Here is a 5,000-nt window from a genome sequence, read left to right as displayed (position 1 = left end):
AGAGAGGGATAGTGAGAGAGGGGGACAGTTGGAAAATGAGAGAGAGATAGTGAGAGAAAGGGACAGTTGGAGAGTGAGAGAGAGGAATAGTGAGAGAGGGGGACAGTTGGAGAGTGAGAAAGGGATAGTGAGAGAGGGATAGTGAGAGAGGGATAGTGAGAGAGAGTGGGACAGTTGGAGAGTGAGAGAGAGGGATAGCGGGACAATGGGAGAGTGAGAGAGAGGGATAGTGAGAGAGGGGGACGGTTGGAGAGTGAGAGAGAGATAGTGAGAGAAAGGGACAGTTGGAGAGAGAGAGAGGGAGAGAGAGAGAGGGATAGTGAGAGAGAGGGACAGTTGGAGAGTGAGAGAGAGGGACAGTTGGAGAGAGTGGGATAGAGGGACAGTGGGAGAGTGAGAGAGAGGGATAGTGAGAGAGGGATAGTGAGAGAGAGGGACAGTTGGAGAGTGAGAGAGAGGGATAGTGAGAGAGGGACAGTTGGAGAGTGAGAGAGAGGGATAGTGAGAGAGAGGGATAGTGAGAAAGAGGGACAGTTGGAGAGTGAGTGAGTGGGATAGTGGGACAGTGGGAGAGTGAGATAGAGGGACAGTTGGAGAGAGTGGGATAGAGGGACAGTGGGAGAGTGAGAGAGAGGGATAGTGAGAGAGAGGGACAGTTGGAGAGTGGGATAGAGGGACAGTGGGAGAGTGAGAGAGAGGGATAGTGAGAGAGAGGGACAGTTGGAGAGTGAGAGAGTGGGATAGAGGGAGAGTGAGAGAGAGGGACAGTTGCAGAGTGAGAGAGTGGGATAGAGGGACAGTGGGAGATTGAGAGAGAGGGATAGTGAGAGAAAGGGACAGTTGGAGAGTGAGAGAGAGGGAGAGAGTGAAAAGAGTGATCTGCATCACCCTTGTGTTTCTTCTAATGGTTCTGATCACTCTTCTTATTTATTGATTTATATCTTCTGACTGACTGACAGACCGACATTTCCATTTCCATTTCCATTTATTCATTAAGCAGACGCTTTTATCCAAAGCGACTTACAAATGAGAAAGGACAGCAGGAGTATGTGTACAGCTAACAGTGTTATACAGAATTTAACACTTTATATCAGATTTACTATATTATACATGAGGAGTGTGTGTGTGTGTGTGTGTGTGACAAAGTGCAAGTGAAAGTGTGTGTCAAGGAAGTCCCCTCGTTAGTGCACAGCAGTCCAGCATTCTGATGTCATACTGTACAGCTTGGTGTGTGTGTGTGTGTGCGTGTGTGTGTGTGTGTGTGTGTGTGTGTGTGTGTGACAAAGTGCAAGTGAAAGTATGTGTCAAGGAAGTCCCCTCGTTAGTGCACAGCATTCCAGCATTCTGACGTCATACTGTATAGCTTCATGTGTGTGTGTGTGTGTAGCTTTCTCCTGAGGCACGTGTCACCCCAATGTCGTCTCTGTCTTTTATTACTCTAATCATTTACAGACACACAGGGGCAAAGTTCACGCACACACACACACAGACACAGACAGACACACACACACAGTCCATCTCAGTGTGTAAAGCTGACACTCACAGTGTAAAAATATTTTTTAAATATTTATTTAAAGCTGTATTTGACACATTCCCTGAGCACACTGATGCAGCCCGTATGATGTGGGACGTGCCCCAAATGTAACCAACCCGTTTCCTCTCACTGAACTGATTTATTTTACACTTCATACAGACTCTTTACCACAAACTTCCTGAACTTTATGAAACTTTTTGTTGTTTGTTTTTAAAGACGACACACGACACACTTTATTCACCAACACCTTTATTAGTTTTCTCTTTTCATCTTTCTTTTTCCAAAATAAAACACTGAAGTTATTTTAGGTGTGTTAGAACACAGTCTGTTCTCCCTCCAGGTTTCCCAGCACTCAGGTTCCCTGTGATATGAACTCAGGCTCTGTTCCAATAAAGAAGCTCACTCTCTAGTCTCCCTTGCCAGTAGTTAGTTACAGTTATATTTATATAACGCTTTTCTAGACACTCAATGCACTTTACATAGTATTGGGAGGGAGGGGGTGGGTCTCCTCAACCACCACTAGTGTGTAGCCTCCACCTGGATGATGAGAGGCAGCGATGGTACCCCAGAACTCCCACCACACACCAGCTATTAGTGTAGAGGAGAGTGATGTAGCCAATTCAGAGATGAAGATTATTAGGGGGCCATGATAGAGAAGGGCCAGTGGGGGAATTTGGGCAGGACACTGGGGTTCTACCCCTACTCTTTACCATAAGTGTCCTGGGATTTTTAATGACCACAGAGAGTCAGGACCTCGGTTTAACGTCTCATCCGAAAGACAGTGCTGTTTTTACAGTATAGTGTCCCCGTCACTATACTGGGGCATTAGACCCCACACAGACCACAGGGTGAGCGCCCCCTGTGGCCTCACTAATACCACTTCCAGCAGCAACCTTAGCTTTCCGCAGGAGGTCTACCATCCAGGTACTGGCCAGGCTCAACCCTGCTTATCTTCAGTGAGAAACCAGGTGAGAACTGCAGTGGCTCTAGCGTATAAAGTGTACAGGTTTTATTAAACACACAGGAAGTGATGTTGATTTAATCTAATAAACTGATTTCAAATTTAACCTCAACATAAACACTATACACTTCAGAGAGAACCTGGTTATTGGTTAATTTGAACACAATCTAAAAATATACATAAATAAAACTCACTATAAAATGTGGAGGTGTTCACATACACATACAGGCTGTGTTCCAATTCACATTTTATCACATTATACATTTAGGCTGACTTAATACTTTAGTACACAAATTAGACAAACATAATGATCATATATTTCTTTAAACTGAGTGAGGGAGAGAGTGTGTGTGTATGTGTGTGTGTGTGTGTGTGTGTGTGTGTGAAGGCAGGTGGGGCAGTGGCCTACAGAACTGACAGGCAGCCCATCTGAGAACACTGGCTGTCAATTCATAGGTCATCACCCTGCCGCCCAATCAGCAATGCCCACTGATTAATATGCAAATATATGCACAGATATGTGTGAATATATAAACTGAGTGGCTCTGATTGGTCACTGTATGCTCCCAATACACATACTGTTAGTAATAGAGTGAGTTTAAGACACAGGCTGCATCCCAAATCACAAACCAACTACAGAACAGTACACTTCACACCTCACAATGCTGTTAGCAAAGACTAGCAGGATATTAGACATTAGTTATTAGCCTGTAGCAAACACTGTGTGATCAATTTCTAATCAATTTATTGGATTGTAGATCAGCTGAAGGTCACAGTGAAAGGTCAGGGGTCAGGGGTCAGGGGTGACTCTCTGCAAGTAACAGCAGCTCCACTGGAGGTCACACTCACACATTCCACATGGAGTTGCTGTTACAGGCAGCTAGCACCAAGAGAGAGAGAGAGAGAGAGAGAGAGAGAGAGAGAGAGACAGACAGAGAGAGAGAGCGAGAGAGAGAGAGAGAGAGAGAGAGAGAGAGAGAGAGAGAGACTACAGCACCATCTTTGGATAAGTGTGAGGAACTGCAGCACACACCTGTTTTATACACACACACACACACACACACACACACACACACACACACACAAAGAGACAGACCACAGGTTAATTCAGCATTGACATTGAGAGAGAGAGAGAGAGACATAAGACATCCTGAAGTGTAAGTCTCACACACACACACACACACACACACACACACACACACACAGAGCAGGTAATAGAGTAGACATGTATATGTTAAATGTGTGTCTTTTTCATGTTGACTTCCTGTTGTAATTCAAAAATGAAATCCTGTTGCTCACCTCAGTGTGTGTGTGTGTGTGTGTGTGTGACTTTGACCTCCTTATCCTCTTTATGACTGGGTTTATGATGCTGCACCGAGCAAAGGGCTCTGAGCTCCTGATAACATACACACAGAGACAGAGACACACACACCTTTATTACACCAGCAAACACACTCTCTCTCTCTCTCTCTCTCTCTCTCTCTCTCTCTTCTCTCTCTCTCTCTCGCACACACACACACACACACAGAGAGAATAGTGTCAGTGTCTCTTAGCTTGATTTAAATTCTGCATGAATCACTTCTTAAACACAAATAAAACCTTCTGTCCATCTACTGACTCAGTGTGTGTGTGTGTGTGTGTGTGTGTGTGTGTGTGTGTGTGTGTGTGTGTGTGTGTTAGACTTTGCCTGGCTGTAAATATCGTTGATATTGAGAAAAACAAAACAATAAAGTCATTATGCAAAGTTCACTGTGTGTGTATTTTATCCTCTCACCGGAGCACACTCATCCTCACACAGACTTCACATTACAATCTGATCTTACACACACACACACATACACACACACACACTCCTGAGAGCCCTATATTTAAACACACTGACGTACATTCTGTTAGAGTGTGGATTGTGTCTCCTGAACATTGTGACTCCTGAATAGTGCACTATGTAGTGAATAGGGTGTGGTTTAGGACATGCACATTCACATCGATTCTGTGTTCAATAATTACATCACAGTGGAACATCATATTTAAGTTAATATAGGTTTAATCTGTATTTATATAATATTTAATAATACACACACACATGTACACTCACACATACACACACTCAGGTGAGCAACAGGATTTACTTCTTGAATTACAACAGGACGTCAACATGAAAAACACACACATTTAACATATCCACTCTATTACCTGCTCTTTGTGTGTGTTTGTGTGTCTGTGTGCTATAGATTCATAAATTTACTCACCTATAGTGGTGTTCCCTCGAGGAGTCTCTGATACAGGACACACACTCTCACACACACACACACACACACAGTAGCAGCAGAGTGAAGGTGTTGGCGCTGAGTGAGAGAGTGAGTGTGTGACTGAGAGCAGCAGGTTAATGTAATGTGGAACTGCAGTCCCGTTAATCATTACACACCACGTCAATATTTAACTAACACATGGCCCGGCCCTCCACACAAACACACACACACACACACACACACAACTCATACATAC

At 44.2% G+C, this 5,000-nt stretch overlaps 1 long non-coding RNA gene across 1 annotated transcript in view; it reads right to left on the bottom strand.

The window, feature by feature from the left end:
* Positions 1-1,766: 1,766 nt before the first annotated feature.
* Positions 1,767-5,000, bottom strand: part of LOC128620482 (uncharacterized) — a 3,835-nt gene continuing 601 nt past the window's right edge. The window contains exons 1-2 of the long non-coding RNA XR_008388150.1: positions 4,745-5,000; positions 1,767-3,528 (exon numbers count right to left, since the gene is read on the bottom strand). The exon at positions 4,745-5,000 is cut by the window's right edge and continues 601 nt beyond it. This is a non-coding gene — a long non-coding RNA (uncharacterized LOC128620482). The remainder of the gene's footprint in view (positions 3,529-4,744) is intronic.

Source organism: Ictalurus furcatus, chromosome 16 (assembly GCF_023375685.1).
Source record: "Ictalurus furcatus strain D&B chromosome 16, Billie_1.0, whole genome shotgun sequence".
In the NCBI taxonomy this organism is placed as follows: Eukaryota; Metazoa; Chordata; class Actinopteri; order Siluriformes; family Ictaluridae; genus Ictalurus; species Ictalurus furcatus.
The sequence above is the reverse complement of the archived record's forward strand: the minus strand, read 5'-3'. Positions and strand labels throughout refer to the sequence as shown.